Genomic DNA, 21300 nt, shown 5'->3' on the forward strand with positions numbered 1-21300 from the left:
GTGTAAAACATTATCAAAAGGAAATAAGGAGCCTCTTTTGGTATTTCACTTAAGTGCACATGGCATCATATTTATTGTAGGAGAAAGAGGGAAAGAAACACAAATAAAAAGGAGTTGCAGTTATCAGGCAACACCCAGGCAACACAAGCTCGGATTCATTCCCCTGCAGAGACCTCGCCGTTTGGAGATTCACTCCCTGATTGCAGATCCCATCCTGGATCGACTAAAAAGATCAATCTCCGGATCTAATGCCTGATCGCCTTCCCTGCCGACTAGATTCTCACCAGTGTCGGCTTCCTATCCTTGGATTCTAATGAATTACGGACCAGGCGTTAATTGCATACTCTCTACCCCAATCCCAACGCGGTTGAAGGGTTTACTCCTGTTGTTCCCCCCCTTTATAATCTAGGCAATATTCCTCTTTACAGCCACCTCCCACATCGATGACATCCTGTGGACCCCCAGCCACCCCTGTTTACCCAACATAACTCTTCCCTCCATCTCCTCCCCAACGAATTTTACTGGCTCGTCCCTATTCCCTCTAACTGTGCATACCTCTTACCCACATACCACTCATCAATACGTCCAATAAACACTCCCTATTGTTTAATTTCTATCAAAACCTAACCACCCACCTCTCGCCTACTAACCTGTAACTTTATTCTGACTGAGATAATGCTTATCCAAACCTTTATCACTTATATGCCAACATCACAAACTCTTTAATTCCAACATCGGAGTCCCACTCTTGCCACCTCTTCTTGTAATGTCAGCTGCCCTACACCACTTCCATGAAACACCTCTGCCTTATTTGCCAGTCTCCCTGGCAACAAACCCTGCCAAAGAACGAAGCCATCCATAAGGTGTCAAAAGACTGATAGCCTCATACTATAAGCATCTGTCAAATGCATCGACAAGGAGCTAACTTCCCACACCAGACCACAATTAATATCCAGTCTGTACAAACACAGAGACACTGAACTCAATACAACTGCTTACAGCAAGGACTGAAAACTTGAGTTCAGAGGAAGGTCATAGTTCTCAGCTTCCTCGTTTCGAAGTATGCTTGTTAGGGACGGTCTGCCAGACACATACTTAGTAACCACATTCAGGCTGGTAAGATGATCGCACAGCCAAACCACAGTAGTCACACATGCACACTAGTTGAGAAGGTTGTAAGAAACCTCCACTTTGGAGCAGTCTCCGATGTGTGGAATGGAAGGCTGAAAGGTGAAGATAAGGCCAGCCCTATTAGCCAAAACCACCAATGGCAGGACACTGCTGTAACCAACACTCCCAATATTACTGAAGCGCTAAGTAATAGGCCAGTGCTAGTCTATACAAAAAGTGCTGGGCTATATAAAAGCTGCTAAGTGTGTTCAAACAAGAATTGCAGGCTTCTGCAAAACATATTTTCCAGAGTTACAGGCACAGGATATAATACGTTTGGAACCCTTAAATATGTATACATAAAGCTTCTGTTTCTACTGTATGAACAATATGCCTCCATTTTAGAATATGTATAAAGTCCCTGTGCTGTGAGATGTTGAGCCCAAAACAGACTGCAATGCAACAATGAATTGACATTTAGATGTACAAAAATCTCCAAACTACTGATCAAAACCAGTAAACTATGTTAATGATGCTTGTTAGACATCAAATGTGTTTTTTTAAACTTGAAGGTGTTGCAACAATCCCTGAATTTTTTTCCTACAAAAGAGCAAGGAGACAATTTTAACCCCTTCGATGCTCATGACGGAACGGTTCCATCATGACCACATCCACGATTGGAATGTTCAGCACCGGGGAAGAATTGGCGCCGCAGGCAAGGTGTTAAAACGTATCGGTCCTCGACCCAAAATGTGTTCCCTACTTTAGCCCGATTGGGCCTGCATGCGGACTCAAACATCCTGGAAGTGTGTCAGATGTAATGTATAACTGATGCCAAATGTAATGTACAGCGATTGTTTCTCTCTCCGTGCCGGTCCTCTACCTCGGTTTTCATCACTAATCTTTCTATCCATTCCTTCTTGCCTTTCTTTCGCTCTCAAAATAGACAGAAGGGGCTAGCTAGATAAACAACAATGTATAAACGACTACTACTCAATCTATACTAACCCTGTAACAGCGGTTGTGATTGTATTCTTTATAAAAATAATTTATAAAAAAAACATCTGAAATGTTTTCAACTTTTATAAAACTTTATATTTTTGCACGATCAATTTGAAAGGAAGAGTTTACTTTTTTGTAAATGTAAAACTACTCCGGAAGTACACCAATTAGTAGTTTTAAAAGGTAAAAAAAAAAAAAAAAAATGCAACCTTGCACCTCCATGGAATGGCTGCTAAGAGCATGTAAACTCTCGGGAGAACTTACGGACAAAGTAAAGTTCGAAAATATGTACAGGCACAAGGAGTAACATCCTTTAGCATAGAACACAATAAGCAAAACAGAACAAAGTGGTGGGGAGGAGGTGGTAGAGAATGATTCACACAAATCTCGATTCTAATGCCACAAACGCTCTTACACGAATTGAACGTTTCAATTAATGGGTGCCTTTTAACAGTGACGTGACCTGTTCAAACGGAAATATTTATTTACCTTTTCTGTAGTTCACTTGGCAAAACTAAATGGAAAAATCCATATCCACCGTCGATCAGCTTAAGAGTGGAAAATCATTTTCAGAGCCAACACGTCTTTCCCCTGCTGCAGAGAAAAAGAACATGAACTTGAGAGCGCGAATGACGGGGCACAAGAGAAACAAGGTTAACACTGTCAGCGAAGTGGACTTAGACCAAACGAGTAAATTATTATTATGCTTCCAGGGAATGTACGACTTTGTTTTTAATATGTTAACTCAACCTTGCAACGAGTCACCTCAGCTCCTCAGCACTTTGGCTGCATAACAAGTTAAGACTTGCAGTCACACATACAGGTTTCTTTGTTATATGCGACATGAAATTAAAGACAGAAATGCTAAGCATACTTGGGGTTCCAGTCAGTGATACATAAGCAAGATTCGATAACAGGCTGTTGATGTGCAAAAAAGATGTGGAAACTGCAGTCCCCAAAACAGCTTTCTAAGCCAATGCACACGTAAAGTCCTTTGTATGACGCTCGCACAGATGTGTGTGTTTGCCAAGATATTAACAGGGTACCATCAAGTGAACAAGCGGCAATGAAGGTAGAGTCACGTCAAACTTTTAGCAATGGCTCATGGCCATATTTTAATAATAATGTAAAACCAGTTACTGCGCTTTGCAGAGCTAAACATCACTGTAGCAGGTAAGGGGCCGCTGCCATGAATTATATACATGAACATATATCCAACTATAAGAAGCATGTGCACTAAACTGGTAAGCAGGATTATTGCCTGACACTTATCCTCTCAGACATGCTGGTTACCTGCCCAGTACAGTTTTAAAAAGTTTCAGTAAAATCAGTCCATCAAGGTGGAAACAACACAATTGTGACTCTTATTTATGTTTTTATATAAGTTCTTTTATGCACGTATTTACATAAATCTTGATTTTCATAATTTCACAAAACAATGTGTGTCAAACAGGCAAGACACGTTTTACACAACAGTCATTTCTTCAGGGCTAAAGTAGTACGTGTTAGTAGTAATAACTAGATATTATCGCAAATTACACAGTATTCATCCTTAACATAAGGTTATCCAAAGTAATAAAATGTATTATAGGAGTAACTTGATCATTTCTCGAACTGAATTCCATTTGATCTTTATCTACATGATGAGGCTAATAAAGAGTATTGCTATTGATGAAGCGGATTCACAATCTCCCCTCTCGCAAATTATTTTTTTACCCCCTGAATATCTTGCGAGAGCGAAGATTGCGACTCTGCTCAATTAGTATTGATACGGTTATCTTGGGTATGAAGATCAAATAGAATTCAAGTTGAGAAATCATCATTTCAATTCTATAGGTGCCATGACCAAGGGAAATTTACAAACCAACATGTTGACTATCTGATCAGCAATGTGCTGAAGATGAACCGGTATTTCAGAGACACTAGTGAATTTTAAAAACAGCAAAGTATTTAAGATTTTTCAAAAGCTAAATAGTATAGAATTCTCATTAAGATGCAAAAACAAGTCGTTTCAGAGGCATGGTCCCAAATCAGAGAACATTTGGTCAACTCCAGGGACAAGCAGCTTGCCAGGACCTTGCATAGAACAATAAACAACATTTTGTTCTCAATGGTAAACAGGATCTGTTCCTGGGAGACATGTGAAGACTATTTTGAAAAATAAAACGAGCTAGCTATACTGGCAGCCAGTGCAATGTTTACATGGCAAGAAAAAGTTGCGTGGGCTTTTAGAGTTTCAGGGTCAAGAAGTGGTAACATTTTGCACTGCTTATAGCCAATTAACCTAGAATCTGGCCGATAAATTGACGAAACTGTTCAAGCGGTCTCAAGCTAAAGAACATGGATAGTATACCTCCTCCAATATGAAGGCCCTAGCTAAATTTCGTATACCAAACTTCCAGGTTTATTACTTTTTCGTCAAACGAGGGGGTAAGATGGATTAAGTCTCTAAATTGTTAGACAGTCTTGGCCACGTTAAGTTTGAGGCTGCTTAAGTGCATCCATGCCGGCTAAGTCAGCCAGTACTATCGTAGCCACCAAGTGGACCACTGACATAAATAGCGACTGAGTGCCCTTCATCAAAAGAGCAGTCGGTGTCTTTTACGAGATGAGAGTGGTTTTATAAAAACATTAATTTGTTGGGGGAAACAAAGTTGGCCTTGAGGAAAATCCACAGTTGATAGCGGCATCAGAAGACTATATAAGTTTAAGCTGAAAGCACTACTTAAGCCGGAGAGAAAAGACCAGAACCGCTAATGAGAAGGTTTGAAAGAGATACTGCAAAAGGCAAAGGCTGTACTAATTAATAAATACTTGTCAGCAGCCAGTGCTTGATTTGTGGAAGGGTGCTGGTGCCAAACCTCTGCTCAGAAGCCCGCAGCCAGCACCATTAAATGTCAGCGTGCCAAATACCAATGCTGGTAGTCTCCAATCCACCCAAGGCCCTTTACCTCGCTCTTACCAGACCCTGCTTTCTCCCTTTCTGACGTTATTCCAGTCTTTTGCTTCATCCTTTCTGCGTTTTTCCCTACCTCACTCTGTTGAAAAGCCTGAAGAAAAATAAGTGACTGTCCCTAAAAATTAGTGGCGGTGGCCTCCACTGGAAACCATTAGCTCAAATTTGGCACGAGTGATGTTCTGGTGTAAAGATCAAATTTTCTTTATTACCGAGTGTGCAAACGTTAAGGCATGCAACTGATTTTACTTTGGCTCTGAAAGCTATGAATTTTGTTAACGCTGTCGTACTTACAGAACGATGTGACCACAGAAGCGGTTGATACTCGCGAAATCCACACGCTACTCGTAAAATCCACACGCAAGTTAATGTGTACGTCCTTGCACTTCCTTATGGCAGTAAACAGCCCGTCAGTAGCACTAACAACTGTGCATATTTTTCATACATGTGCATCGGATGGCCTCTGCTCATACATCGTTGTCAGGTCAAAGTGCACTCAAGGTGGTATATTTTGTAGGAGGAAGAAGCGGGTGAAGGGCGCACTAAACGATTTCGGACCATGTGGAAAATCTCATTACAGTCTCCAGGTCCCAAGGGTTTTAATGTATAATTAGAACTGAAAGCACATAAACATTGAGCTAACAAAAAAAATCAATAGTTATAAAGATAGGTAAAATAATTTGGTCCCTCGTCTTTAGTTCTTCAAAAATTCGAATGGGGAGCTGTACAGAATGTTTGATTACCTTTAAGAGAACAGTGATTCATATTTTCAAAATAGTCTTTGTGAGTGGGTGGGGGTAGGAGGAGCGGGCGGCTTTTGTCCCTTTTACAGCTGGGTTTGCATACCGAACAGACAGGAAATGAACTGTCATGCCAGGACTGGTAGGAAAAAAAATCTTACATGTTATGCACAAAATAGCCATGATCGGTTGCCAAATTAAACTAATAATGATTATGAGACAGCCTTTAAATATGTAACTTTGTTACTATACGAATGTAAAATCCTGCTACACAAACGTGGCGCCCAGGCAGTGGGTGAGCAAAGTGAGTAGTATACAGCCCACCCTACATAACTACATAATAAAGGACGTCATTTTGTTTCTAAATAGGCCAAATTATTTTCAGTGGCGGTGTAACTCTCAGGCAAGTCTACTGTGTCAAGGATAGGACGAGGTGTTCGCACACGTACATTACTTACGACAAAACCTAAGCATCCTTACCTATTCCAGGTAATACTGAAGTGGGGGAAGAGGGTTCAGGCTCATAGGACTGATGTTTAGTGACAAAGGAGTGAAGCAAGATGGTGGCGCAGACTTGGATCCACAACAAAGTACACCAATGGATTTCAAAGCGACTATTTAACATCGCTGAAACTAGAATAATCTTTAATGGGCTTTACCTTAAATTATCATAAATTAGGATATGAATTAACCCTCATTTCATGATTAAATAGTCGATTTTGCTGAGACATCGCCGATGAGCAGAAACGTAAAACAAGCACTGCCAAAGTCAATAGGTCGCACCTTTGAAGGAGAGTACAGGCGTATTGGCTTTGACAATGTTTTTTGTTGTGGCATGTGATGGAACATTTATACGCATCTGTCGCATACAAGAGCATGTGCGCACTTGGTAGCCGCATTACTGCTCGTTGCTGCATCATTTAAACTTAAGAGCAACAATTCATTATTCGAACACTTGTTCCTATTTTTTGTTCACTTTTTAGATTTTGAGGATGTATCATGGCCAGTTGGAAATATATTGTGATCGATCAAATACGGTCTTTTCAAAGTGACCCACGACATAACAAATTAAGGACAAGAGATTAAATACTATATCTAGTTTTCTGAAGAAAAAACACAATTGCCTCATATACTCTCAACCCCCATTCAGGAGGCCTTGGGGCAGACAGAGGCTACTGAGCCACAAACTTTCGGGATGAGGCCTTTTACTAATGCTGTATCGGGGCCTGCCCTACTATGGCGCTGCAAACTGGGGCAACTCTTTTGGCAAGTGACCCTGAGTAGTAGCGAGAGTGATCAGTCACGGAGTTCTCAAGGAGGTTAGTGCGGGGGCTACTCAGTCTCAATAATTAGTACAATCCCCCAGCAGTCCAATGACATCAATGTCCAGCGCAGTGCTTCTCTGAGGAAAAGACAAGGACTCTGGTACACAGAAACAGAATTCCACTACACACTCAGTAGCGCGCAAATACCTCGTTTAGGGTGTGTGCTCTAGGGGCCTCGTCATCTAGATCGCCACCTGCCGGTAGTGTCCCTGCCCTCCAAAGTGTTCCCACTTTTCAGGTTCAGAGTTGGAGTTAAGTTGTGCTCATTCCCTTCTTGTACCCCCACCCCCTACTGGGGTTTGTATTAGCTCTCAGTCGTTAGGGCTCAAGGTCCGCTCAGTCTCTCACTAAGTTTGTAGTAGCAGCGCTGGGCGGGAGTCAGCCCTCCTGAATCTCACCGGCATGCAGCAGTGTTCGACAGCTGTGCAGCACGACGCTTGATGGGTCAAAGAAGTAGAAGACACTTCCATCAGGAGCTCTCTTTCGGGTGGTGGGCTGCAGATATCGGCTCATTTACAGACTCCAGTGAGTACTTGCAACTTTTTCGGTGGGGTGGGATGGGGGGTTGGAGACAATGATGATTTTTCGTTGTGGTGGAAGCCAGTGCTGCCTCTTTACGAGGTACCCCGAAGGCACCACTCTGGTTAATCTTCAGGAAGGGTCCCCACCAAACAACGCACTTAGCAGTGCACATGGGCCACCAGCAGGTACGTATCCCGGCCACAGTCCCCTACGCCACGGTCAATTACATCTGTCCCTACAACATTACACTCCTCTTGCGGGGTTGGGGCTTTCATCCCTTGCTCACAGGCACAATATCTTTGCACCTATTACAGTCTAGTACATTCTCCTTCAGATCAGACACCAGGCAATGTATCCTCACTTCTGGAGCATTGGCTGTAGGTGCAACACCAATCCTTCGCTGCCTAATAGTCCCTTTGTACTCTGGAGAGTGCCCCCTCTTTGGTAAAAGAAACTGCATCAATGGAGAACAATGGTCTTGAGCTCCGATATTTATATCAGTCTCACAGATAAAGTGTATTCCAGGTCTGCTTTCTTGGAACCGGATTGGGCTCTTTTCAAGTGTACTGGCCAGGCCACCTCCCAGACCTGATTCAACAATGGGTCATGAGATCCAATCTTTAGATCGATCTCAGAGAGAGGATGTGTATTCAAGGTTTGCTTCCTTGGAACTGGCTGGGGTTGGTTTTCCTTTCACATGTACATGACAGGGCACGTTCCAAAGCTGGCATACGTCTGTAGTGACGCTCTGCCCAGCAGTACAGTCTCCAAGTGGAGTGGCCACCACAGAAATACAAAACGGTTAGAGCAGACTGCACCCTGTTATTTACGACCCCCCGCCTCACAATGATCAAGAAGAGAGAGAAGAATCTGTGCCCCTTCAAATGGCTCCTTTCTCTAACAGGTAGTGCATGCCTCACCTTGTACTGCCTGCCATTTACAAAGTGGCAGCTGCTGTTAGTCATTTAGTCGCCGGAGAAGCTAAGAGATGTGCAAGTTCCTTACTGAAAGGGAAGGTGATGAGTCGGTTCCTTACTGTCAAGCGCCGTGATGCATCTGTTCCTTACTTGAAGGGGAGGTGATGCATCTATCTCCTGGCACGGGGCCTCAGTTCCTTAATGCTGGTCAACGTCGATGAAGAGACCACATCGAAGTAAGAAAAGTCGAAAGAGCCAGACATGCTGTGTCAATATGGCGGTGAAGCAGGCACTGCGTCGATTTCAAAGCCACGAAGCATGTGATGTGTTGATTCCTCAGCCACAAAGCAGGGGCTGGGTTGGAGTCAGAGCAGGTGCCACGGACGCCTGCAGCACGATGCTCGGGCTGCGGTGATTTTTACGCTGCACAACTGCGCTGTGTCAATTCTTCATTCGCACAGTGCTGATATGCAGATTTTTCAGCCGCATGCTGGCGCTGCGAATCAATGTGTGGATTTTCTAACCAGTTTGCATTTCCAAGGGCCAGGGAACTGGATCAGGCACCACTTTGCAAGTCAGGGCTCTCAGCAGAACAGCCCAGGCACTGGTAGGTGAAGTCTTTCGGCCCTGTGACTTCTTACAGGATGCAAGCAAACAGAACCTTGGAAGCAAGATTCAGAAAGCAAAGTCCAATCCTTTCACTCACAGGACAGAAGCAGCAGGCCATCACAACAGAGCAACAGACAGTGTGTCAGTCCCCTCTATAGCTTCCAGCTTTTTCCAGGCAGAATGTCCTCAGTCCAGAAGTGTTCTGAATTTAGTGTCAGAGGTCCAATATCTATACTCCTTTCTGCCTTTGAAGTAGGCAAACTTCAAATGAATGTCTTTGTAGTACACAAGACCCTGGCTTTACCTGACATGGCACCAGACACACTACAGGGGGGTGGAGACAGCGTTGAGAGAGTATAGGCACAGCCCTATTTGGGTGACAGTGACAACTCCTCCCACCACTCTAGCTCAGGAAGGCCCATCAGCATGATGGACCATCAGGATATGCAAGGCACACCTCAGCTCCCTTTGTGAGACTGACTAGAGTGAATACACAAGAGGCCAAATATCATTCTAACCCAGATGTTGATTCTACAGACAAGCAGAGAATGGTTAAGCAAGAAAATGCCCACCTTCTAAAAGTGACATTTTCAAATATGCAATTTAAAAAACAACTTCACCGAAAGATGTACTTTTAAATTGTGAGTTTAGTGACCCCAAATCTCTATTTGCGCCCAATGGGAAATTACACTTGAAAAATATTTCAAGGACATCCCCATGTTAACCGATGTGAATGAGTCTTTGCAATAATGAAAAACGAAATTAGCAGGACATGTAAAAAACACCAGCACATTTACTACGGTTTAAATACACTGCACCCTACCCATGGGACTACCTTGGGCCTACCTTCGGGGTGACTTACAGGTAGTAAAAGGGAAGGCTTGGAGATGGCAAGTGGCTGCACTTGCCAGGTTGAAATGGCAGTTTAAAAACTACACACACAGATACTGCAGGGGAAGGCCTCAGACATGTTTGCAGGGTTACTCGTGTGGGTGGCAATCAGTGCATAAGGCCCACTATTAGCATTTGATTCATACACACCTGGTGCACTTTACTAGGGACTTGCATGTAAATCAAATATGCCAATCATGGATAAACCAATCACCAATACTATTTAGACAAAGCACATATACACGTTAGCGCTGCTTAGCATTGGTAAAGTACTCAGTCCTAAAACCCACAAAAACAGAGCCAGAAAAAACAGCTCAGCCCCACGCTCTTCAACATCTACATGGCCCCCCCTCGCAGCCATCGTCAGACAGCATGGGCTCAGCATTTTATCTTAAGCTCATCCTCTCCCTCACGAAGAACCCCGAAGACACTAGACTCTGCTTCCAGGAAAGAATGAAGGACATCACAGCCTGGATGAACAGCTGCCTGAAGCTAAACTCTGAGAAGAAAGAGGTCCTCGTCCTCTCCACCATCGCTTTGGATAACACCTGGTGGCCCTCGACCCTCGGGAGCCCACCCCACCCAATCAGACCATGCACGGAACCCCGGCATCATCCTTGACTCCTCCCTCACCATGACCCTCTAGATCAACTCCGTCGCCTCCACCAGCTTCAACTGCCTCCGCAAGACTTTCAAATTGAACCACCCTGAATGCAGAAAGACAGTCACCCACTAAATCATAACAAGCAGACTGGACTATTTCAACGCCATCTACGCCGGAATCAACAGAACTCTCCTGCACAAGCTCCAAACCATCCAGAACACTGTGGCCAGACTTTTCCTCGAAACCCACGGCACGAACACATGACAACACCTAAGAGACCTTCATTGGCTCCCCATCGAGAAGAGTAACCTTCAAACTACTCACCCACAAATCCCGCCACAACATAAAACCCAAATACTGAAACGAGAGTCTCCTTCCACATACCCAATAGGAACCTCTGCTCCGCTGACCTCGCCCTGGCAGAAACCCCATGCATCCACAAATACAGAGCAGGCAGAAAAGCCTTATACAGCGCAGCCAATTCTTGGAACGAACACCCTGTCAACATCAGATGCTCCCCTACCCTGCAGCCCTTCAGGAAGAACCTCAAGACCTGGCTCTTCGACTGAACCAGACGTGCACTTCGCCTCTCCCTCCCACCCACCCCCACCATGATACCAGCACGCTTTATAAAACCCTGATTGATTGATTGACAGAAGGAAGGGACAGAAGGAAGGGAAAAAGTTGGGGGAATAACCCAGCAAAAAGGACCAGGCCCAACAAGAGTCTATTTACATAAGTGTGATATTCCTATCCCAACAAATATAAAGGTATGTTTTGTCTTCTAATGAATCCAGAGGGAAGCAAAGGAATCTGTGTAGCCAATGAACTTATAGGGATTTGATTAAGCAAGCTAATAATGTCATACCTGCAATATTATACCTTTAGAGTACATAGAGCAACTGAAATGTCTCCAGTTTCTCACCATAATATTTCAATAAAGTCCTTTTCTCTTTCCCAAACTTCCACAGTACGATTATGTATGGTAGTGCTCTCTAGGTTCCCAAAAATAAACAATGATTAAAATATATGGATTAGCATTTGCATACAAATAAAGATTTAATCAGTTAACTTATTTTCAAAATGCAGTTGACCTTTAACCCGAGAGAATATAACGTAACAACTTTTTCTCAATATGCACTGATGATTTTATTACAACGGATGAGCTACTAAGTTTTTCTCTGTTTATTTGTTTCTATATATGTAGGACACTAGCAGCCCCAAAGAAGCATGTTTTTCCCGAAGCACTGGTTTGGAATGGATTTTAAAAAATGGGAAATTGGATCTATAACGTAAATAATATATGACATTTATGCAGTCAAACTGGCTGGTGCTAGCCATCTCAGAAAGCAATAGGATCACATCCGTAAAGATACAAAAGGCTTTAATCCACCTTGCAAAGTCATGCAGTCACTCTCACTTACCAGGAGCAGACTCTTGTCTGATGCCCGATGGAGCTACCTGGTTTAGCTATTCAGACCCTCCAGCATTTCGCGATTTCGCGATTCACGAAAAAAATCGCGAAATCGGCAGATTACCGCGATGCCCGCGATTTTTGCTGATTTGGCCGCTAAAAAGTGTCTTCCCTGAACAAAGGAAATAATTAAGGCTTCCTATTGGGTGCCATGGAGCGCACACGTCAGTAGGTGTCACCGTGCAGCCGTAAAATAGCTGCTGCCTAATGGGATGAATTCAATTCCTAACTTTTGCTAATCTTTTCGGTCTTCAACTAGGGGGGTGACGGTTCCACCTTCACTCCACCCCCCACCCCCTGGCGTGCTTCTGCTGACTCGATGGGAGCACTTTGTCAAAAATCGAATGCCCGGCAGACTGACTTGTTACTGTGTCACACGCAGCCTATTTTTAGTTAAGCAAAACAAAACTTGCAAGTGGGGTGTCAAGTGGGGTGTCGAGAGAACAAAAAAATCAGTTTCTTCCTGGCAAGTGGCAAGTGGAACCTATTGATGACTTCGTTTGCACCCTGTGGCTGCCAAGCTTCGCAGTAAATGTCAGAACAGAGGGGCACCTAGAGTCAAATTTCGGTGGGGGTCTGATTCTGCAAGCAAAAGGCCGAGTGGAGCTGCAGGGGCCCTAAGAAGGGGTAACAACCATCAAAGCCTCATTAACAAATAAAAGATCTTTAAAAGACATGTAGAGTGCTCGGGTGCGGCTGTGTCTGCGCCCGGGATACTGTCTCATCCCGGCTGACACACACAAGGGGGTGGGGAGGGGGGGCTGAAGCCCTTTGAATCCAATGGGCGTGGCACACCTGTTTCAGAAGGTTCTACTTAAATAGAAAAGGCTTTCCAATATTCTTAGAAAGCCACTTGATAGTGAATTTGCCACCATCCATAACTGCAAAGCAGGCTGCAGGTTCTGCCATCAGAAAACACCTTTTTTGAGGCACTGCTTGGCCACGAAGATGCTGGCTACTCTATTACGAATATATGAAGGCTATTTTCTTCTACTTTACCCCGAGGCAATAACTGGGTGATACCCCAATACACAGCTGTGGGAACAATAGTTTTTCCATATGGGGCATTGATTCTGGCCTTGCAGTGACAAGATGCTCATTGCTTAACCTCATTTGGACAGTGACTTGTTATGTATGACTTCCCGCATCCCATCCAATGGAACTGATGTCAATGGAGTGCTCTCAGCTGATCACCTCTGAGGGTGCCACAGTGCGTCTACCCCTCCTCTCAGTGCCAATATTCTGAAAGTGTTGGTCTCAGCACAATACAAGTGGTACCGGACGACTCCTTTAGATAGTTGTGAGGGAAATTAGGAAGTGGTGCGGCATGGTCAGCACTGTTTGAGATGGATGAGGAACTGTGGCTCGGCCCCCTCCCCCAACCAGTTTATATCACTGTGCCTTTTTGGCTCTGCCCACTTACCTGTTGTGTCAAGACTGAAAATACCAAAGACTGAGAGTCCTCCCCAAAACTGGAACTCTTCTCCCTTTTTAAGGATGGGTTTACGTGTCCCAGCGCGCAGAGGGTGGAAGTAATTACAAAAAACACAGGGCTTGCTGAACGTGAAACTGGTGCCAGCAGGTTGGCAGCACCTCTCTTAATAATTGCACAGGAATAATTTAAACAGGCAGAGATAAAAAGAAATAGCCTTTTATGTCTAACTATGTGTTTATTGGAAAGGCTTTAATAAATCTTTGCACTTCAAATTAACAGAGAAAAATACAACACTAAAAAGGGTAGGATCGAGTAAAACATATATTCTGACAGCCACTCTGTTAATAATGTACCCAGCACATTGGAAAAGCATACTGAGGTGCACAGAAATTTGCATATTTCAATAATTCTCTGCATTTTTCGGTTAATGTTTGTGAAAATAAGTTCATGTATTGTGGGCTCAGAGCCTGGTTTTCTGGTCCAAGTGTTTTTTTATGTATGCCAACATGAGCTTCGCTAGCATTGGTGCAAATGGTGCCGTGGCACTGGGACCCAAAGCTCTGAGGGCCCACTGAGTCTTGACAATGCTGCATTTTACTACTCCAAAAGCAGTCAAATGACCTATTGCCTTTGCTTGCACCAGGGCCCATGGCCTCCTTGCTACACAAGTGTATGCAAGCAAGGGTGGATATGTGCGTTTACCAAATATTTCAAATTAAAAGAGTTCCTTGGCCTATAGTAGCACATTGGTCTGACTCTTGGGTTCTTTCTGTGAGGAAGGAGCAAATCCATTTGAGTGCGGGTCCTTGGGTGCAGATCTCATGAAGGCTTCTGATGAGTATGGTTCGGAAGACTGTATCAAATGTCACTGAGAGGTTGAGTAAGATGAGAGCTGCTGTCTCCCCTTGCCCCAGGATGCTCTGGATGTCTGTGGCTGTGATGAGGGCTGTTTTGGTGCTGTGGTTTTTCCTGAATCCTGATTGAGTGTTGCTCCTGAATGGATGGATTTCATGATCGTCCATGTCTTCTCTGGTGCGAGTTTCCCCATGCGGTTGTCTTGGTTGGTGATGGGCAGGCTGGTGATGAGATCGCTAGGGCTTAGTAGGTGTGTGAATTAGCTATATGCTTGTGATTTTGTGGTTGAAGAAGTTTGATAGGTTGTTGCAGAGTTCTTGGGAGGGTGCGATGCTGTTGATGAAGGCTTCTTTGCCTATTGTGTTTGATGGGTGCAATGGGAGTCTCCACAGTGTTTGACCCAGTTAATGAAGTTGGTGATATCTTTGAGGTAATCCATGGGGTTTTGGTTGATCTGGGCTAAGGATCCCAAGGCTGGCATTGGTGGTCATGTTGACCTTTGGTGTGTTGTTTTGGAAGTGGGTGATGCAGTGATCAGTCCATATGAATGGCGATGTGGAGTTATACTTGATGCTATAATTTGTGGTGAAGATGTGGTCCAGTATGTGTCCTGCAATGTGTGTTGGTTCAGTTACTCGTTGGGTTAGTCCAATGTTGTTGAGGCTTTCAAGGAGTGTTGTGGAGCAGGGGTCGGTTCTATCTTCCAGGTGAAAGTTGAGGTCGCTGAGAAGTATGAAGGCTCTGGAGTTGATAGTAAGTGGGAGCAATGAAGTCCGTGATGAGGCTGGTGAAGGTAGATCGTGGTCCGGGTGGTCGGTAGACAAGGCTTCCCTTTACAATTACGTTTTAGGAGATTTGTAGATTAAAGTGCAGATGAGTCCATGGGTGGGGTGGTGCTTTCAATGGACGTTGAGCACCTGATGGAGCATTTGAAGAAGTTATTAATATGCTCTACCCTTTTTTAAAGGTGAAGATTGCACCTGATAATGTACATTTACACAAATTAGAGAAATAACCAGAAAGCAAGAGGTGACCTCCCTATGCAGTCTGTCTTACTTATTTTGATCAGCCACTACGATCCTGTGCCCTAGGGTGCCTGAGGAAGAGGTGTCCTGCCTCACAGATCCGGGAGGCAGCAGTGCCCCAGCAAGGGTACACACATGGGCACTAGAACATCCTAGGGCGAAATCCAGCCCCCTCCCGCGAGGTTAGGACTGGAGCTGTGCTTCTGTAGAGCTGCAGACATGCCTATTGCAAAGTGGAATATTCTGCTGAAACAGTTTCCATTGATTTCAGACTGAAAATGAAGGATTAGGAGTAAAATAAAGTGCTGCAGAAATGCCGCTAAATTTCCATATTTGTGCCGCTAAATTTCCATATTTGTGCCGCTAAATTTGCTAATCCATGCCGCAATATCCTGGGGGGTCTGGCTATTGGGGAGAAAGGTCGGGGATTCCCTCCTTGGACGTCACCTACCCAGTCGGTCTTTAGCCAGACTTCCTTTCATCTCTCCTGTCATCTCTTCACGCATCCTCCTTCTAGTTATGTCTCTTCTTCTCTCAATGTTTTGAGACAGAACTATTTTGACTGATGCCCGATGGAGCTACCTGGTTTTTCTGTAGGGGAGATGGGCCATGGACGCCCTCCTTGGTCGTCACCTACCCAGCCTTTAGACAGACTCCTTTTTGTCTCTCCTTGTGGTCTCTTCCCCTTTCCTCCCTTTCTCACCCTCCCCTTCACGCTCCATTATTCTGCCCTCCATGTTCTTTAAATGTTTCCCATTGAGACCTAGCTTTTTGGCAAAAGCCCGGGGGAGCTACCGGATAGCTAGAGGAGATAGGTTTTGGGACTTCCCCCTCGACCGTCACCAACCCAGCCGGACTTTGGGCAGACCTTCCTTCGTCTTTCTGCCGTTTCTCCTTCACTCCCCTTTACCCTTACCCCCTTACCCTCTACACTCCACTTATCTCATTCTCTATGCTCCTGTAATTGTTTTTTGTCTAGCAACTGATGTAATCGAAACTGATGTAATCTTGTAATTCTGTGAAACCTCATGTAAAGCGCTCTGATACCTCCGGGTCTAGCCAGCGCTATATAAAACTCTTTAAATAAAATAAATAAATAAATAAATTAAAGTTCTTATTGATCGATCTTCCTTCATTAAACAAAATACACGTGTCTGCCACATAGGCGTATCACACCACTGCAGTTTTGTCCTGTGACAGCTCCGTTCATTTCAGATATCTATGCACATCATCTAAACAGTTGATCCTCCGAGATGGTGTATGCCTTCCTAGGTAAACTACACAGCTATGGTGTCTCTTTTGTAAACTGTTGACAATTCTGCGCTTCATTGTCGGGTAGGATAAATGTGCAATTTTCATCTGTTAGACACACGCTTGTTGATATGGGGGCTCTGGGTGTCTGGAGTGAACCTTGTATATTCAACATACTCTGAAACACTTCTTTACATTTACCATGTTGTATACAACAGCAAAGAAAACATTTTTAAACAATTAACCTTACTCCGAAAGATCGGCTTGCCCAGTAGGCAACACTTCTCGCTGCGGGAGATAGAAGCACACAAAGTACACTGCTAGAAAACACATGCACTCTCATGGAGTGTCTAGGACGAAAGAAAAATGTAGTTGCTTAAAAGTGAGCAGTGGACAAACAAGTAAATCTGCAATGCTCCAGTGCACGATGGACAAAGCCAGCCATAGAATAAGAAGTAGACAATTGAGTGGCAGTAAAGCAAACAAATGGTAAACAACTGGCAGACTTCAAGCCCTCCGTGTTCTTTTTAAGTTCACAATGTGTCTTTCGCAAACAGACAGCTTGAGCTGTCTTGCTAAGCTGTCTGCTAGGCTCTAAATAAAGAGGAGCAATATTCAAAATGTGACTTGCAGGTGCACCAGTCACCGAAGAGCTAGCAGTAACACAGCAACCTCGGTCTTTAACGAAGCAGTAATCCTGCTGCCTAGCAACAACAAATATTTTCTGTCAACTAAACTTATCCGAGTTCATGTTAGCAACTTCCTCAGATCAAAAGCATGCTCGAGAAAGTGTCAGCAACTCCCACTGGCAGTCCATTAGCCTGAGCAGTCATGATGTTCACATCCATGGACAGATTGCAAAATGGGTACAGTATTATTGTGTATCACAGTGTACATAAGAAATTAATTTTTAGTGGGGGATACAAAGATGCAAATGCAATTTCAATATAAGAACTACAACATGTGCTAAGGTATCGATGGAGGAGAGAGTCTACTAGTGGTACATATACCAGGCATTAAGTCACACCCCGTTTTCTACACTGTCAAGTGTAACATTAGTTAAGTCGCCACATACTCTTGCTACTTGGATGCAACGTGTTTATTTATCGCATTGCATACTGACGATCTGTTACTTTTCAGTACATTTTTTACTGAGTGGAAGTATTACTAAGTGCAGTTATACAGACTTAATTCACCAGCCTTCAGTGCTTTTAGACTCGCAGACTTAAGTGCTAGTAAAAGACAGGCGATTGCTGGACGTTCTCACAACCTACTTCACCATGTGTATCAGGTCTGAAAGTAGGTGAAAAGATGCCGTGATAGAGGCAGTAAAGTAAGTCACCATAATCTCACTAGACCGTTCCCTCCGAGCCGTGGACTAATGGCAGCTGATCAAGCAACTGAAGCTCAATTCATCATCTGGTTTCATGAACTCGGACCACTACCATTATCACCCTCTACATTTCCTTAAAAAGATCCAGGCCACAAAAGCCCCAATGCTGCTGCACCGTTACTATTCCAACAGGCTTTACTTTGGAGCGACAGATTACCTACTATGAGGTCTACATAATATTCGCAATGCAACACTGGATACAGCTGCATCCATCTGACAACTTTACTTCAACCATAACAAGAACTCGACAAGTTATTAATGGCCAGACACTCCAACAAGACACTCCGCTTCATTCACACAGTCCTTGATATCACTGGGTCATTCATTATCCAAGACAAACTTTGGCAAAATAATACACACCCCCTCCTCCCCTCCCCCCCATAGGGACACTCCTAGTCTGTCCACCTTAAAGGAAAACACAGACTGATGGCACATTCAGAGTTAGGCTGTCGAAAGATGAGGGACTCATGGTCTGCAAAGGTAGGAAACATCAAAAATCTAAAAGCAGTAAAGATCTAGCTGCTTGTGAAAAGAGGACTCCTGTACTAAAAACAACACCAAACCAGAGCCAGGTGACCATGGATTGTAATCCCAGGAATGAAGGCTCAATCTACATATAGTATGTCCTGTGAGAGATTATGCCAATTAGAAATAAAGTCTAATTTAGATGTGGCTCAGTAAGACGGACTATGCCCAAGTTAGCTTTCATCGACAACTATTTGTATTGACAGAATAATGGTGCACATTTATTTTATATGAACAAAATAGTTTTCTCTTAGTGGGTGCGTGGTGTGTTTGTCCTTACATTAATATCCTCGAAAAAGTAGGCTCTACAGTGGTGCCTGAAATTTAATATTTTGTGTTCTGTTGAGGAAGCAATGTTCGGGATGTTCTCTTATCCTGTAACTTTGTACAGTGTTTTTCTGAGGCTTTGCAAATGTCATTGATAACCTGAACAGACCATTGTATTGCTGTCTTATATAATAAGCATTTGCAATGCAATAGGTCTCGCAGTTGTTAGAGTTTGAGCTATTGGCATTGTAAGTGGCAATGCCTTTTATTTCTGTGGTGCTTTTTTAAAACATAAATAAAAGGCATTATTATTTACAATGCCAATAGGTTAAAGTCTCGCAAATGCGAGACCTATTGCATTGAAAATGCTTGTTGTTTATTGGGCGAATCACGGGTCAGTAGAACACAACGCGTAAACAGTGGACAAGTGGACATTGATTCAGCAAAATTTCAGAGGTAGCAGACGTGACACCATGTGCCGTTTGACCCCCACTGACATCACAGGAAATAGGGTAACTGAGCATTTTGTAATTACCGGAAGTGACTTTGAGGTTAAAATACGAACAGTAAGTGGCAAATCTAAAAGGATACTAAAGTAGAAGAAAGAGCATATAGGTTACGGATCAGATACAGAGTAGGCTGCTGGCTTACAGTGATACCAGAGCAGGAACACGAGTACACCAGACCAACAAAGGCGGTGCGCATGGGCAGGGCGCTCCGCTGCTGCACAGGCAGAGCCAGGCTAGAAAATCTCAAAACGCATAAAGTTGTTTAACGCTCTGCACCGTAAATATCAAAACAAAAAAAAGCATGAATGATTTTCAGTGTCATAAAACCAGGTTATCCTTTTTGACCAGATAAAAAAAAAATTTTTTTTGAACATGATCTGCAAAAAAAAAAAAAAAAAAAAAAAAGACACCTTCACTCGTCCTTTAGTTGAATCAAAGAACTAGACTCCCAGACGCTTTTCTCGTGAGATTTGCCGCAGTGTGGCCTTGCAACGCTGAAGATGGGGTACTCTGACGCGGAGGATGGGACATGGTTCTGCCACAATCCTCCTAACTCAAAATCGCGGGGGTTGTGTGATTTTTTTGGAGTGGTTAGTAGATGTGGCTCCCGTTTGGATGAGGGGCAGTGCTGTACATCAGTGACATTCAGGAGCGGGCAAAGCTGATGGAGATTTTCATTTGTTAAATTGTTATTCCGATAGGGGTCGTGAGCGTACAGTTACAATTACAGGTAAAATACAGGGCGGCAGGGAGCGAGCAGGTGGTGTGATCACGCTGTGCGCGTACACATCTCATGTTATCCCACTTGAACGCCGCTGTTCGCGTGAAAGTGAAACGGACAGGAGATGTGCGCGCGGCTGTACGCGCAAAAGTGAAACTCCATGCTGGATTGCCTGCGAAAGCGGGACAGGCGATGTGCACGTGGTGGTACCTGTGCGTCCACAGACCCCAATCGCCACGCGTGCCCCGGTCTGTCTCCCATGAGAGGCATGACGCTGACAATAAGTCTAGCTGGCAACAGCGCTTTTGCGCAGGAACGCCAGGCGAGACCTAAAAATGACGACTTATTTAGTTAATTAGTTATGTCTAACCTAAGAGATGCAGTAGAAAATAGATGTCTCTAGAAGTATCTTAGGGGGATATGTTCGAACGTTTGAAATTGCGAGTTGCAATGTATGAAACTTGTTAAAGTTTCGCTTGCGATTGCCGGAGGGTAGCAAACAGACCTACCTCATCAATATTCATGAAGTAGGTTGCAAATAACGACCCACTGGGAATTGCTAAAAACACAGGGATGGTGGCCTGCTGGGGACAGCAGACCACCATGTCTGTGTTTGCTTTTAAATAAAGCACTTTTTTTATGCAGCTCATTTTCGTGAAACAAAAAATATGGGGTGCGTTTCAAAAAGAAAAATTAAGTGTTTCAGTTGAGTGGGATCACTGCCTGCTTTAAAAAACGTTTTTGCATGCATTCACAAAGAGGAAGGGGTCCTCCGAGAACACCTTCCAGTTTTCGAATGGGTTACCACCAAATTGAATTGGCTGGTAAAAAGCAAATGTTTTATGACCTTTTTTAGGTAGCAAAACATCTTACATACCCTTACAATTACGTAGTAGGGAGGGACACCCTTAACACGCCCCTTCTTAATATCGAACTGCAAATCCCAGATTGCAATTTGATAAATTACAGAATCGTAATTTGACTTTGTACATCCCAAAATGCATTTTTAGGTCGAGTTTACTCGAACCTATTACTGTCAATCCAAAAAATTCCTAAGAGGCGGATTTCAAACAGTTCATGAGAAAAGAATCGCGTGACAAGCTCCTCATGCACGAGCTTGCCCGAGCCTTCCCCCTGCCAGCAGCATTTCTCCTGCACTCAGCCCACCC

At 43.9% G+C, this 21300-nt stretch overlaps 1 long non-coding RNA gene across 1 annotated transcript in view; it reads right to left on the reverse strand.

The window, feature by feature from the left end:
* Positions 1-21300, reverse strand: part of LOC147724717 (uncharacterized) — a 60046-nt gene that overhangs the window by 16317 nt on the left and 22429 nt on the right. The window contains exon 2 of the long non-coding RNA XR_015309931.1: positions 2602-2706. This is a non-coding gene — a long non-coding RNA (uncharacterized LOC147724717). The remainder of the gene's footprint in view (positions 1-2601; positions 2707-21300) is intronic.

Source organism: Lissotriton vulgaris, chromosome 4_1 (assembly GCF_964263255.1).
Source record: "Lissotriton vulgaris chromosome 4_1, aLisVul1.2, whole genome shotgun sequence".
Classification (NCBI taxonomy): Eukaryota; Metazoa; Chordata; class Amphibia; order Caudata; family Salamandridae; genus Lissotriton; species Lissotriton vulgaris.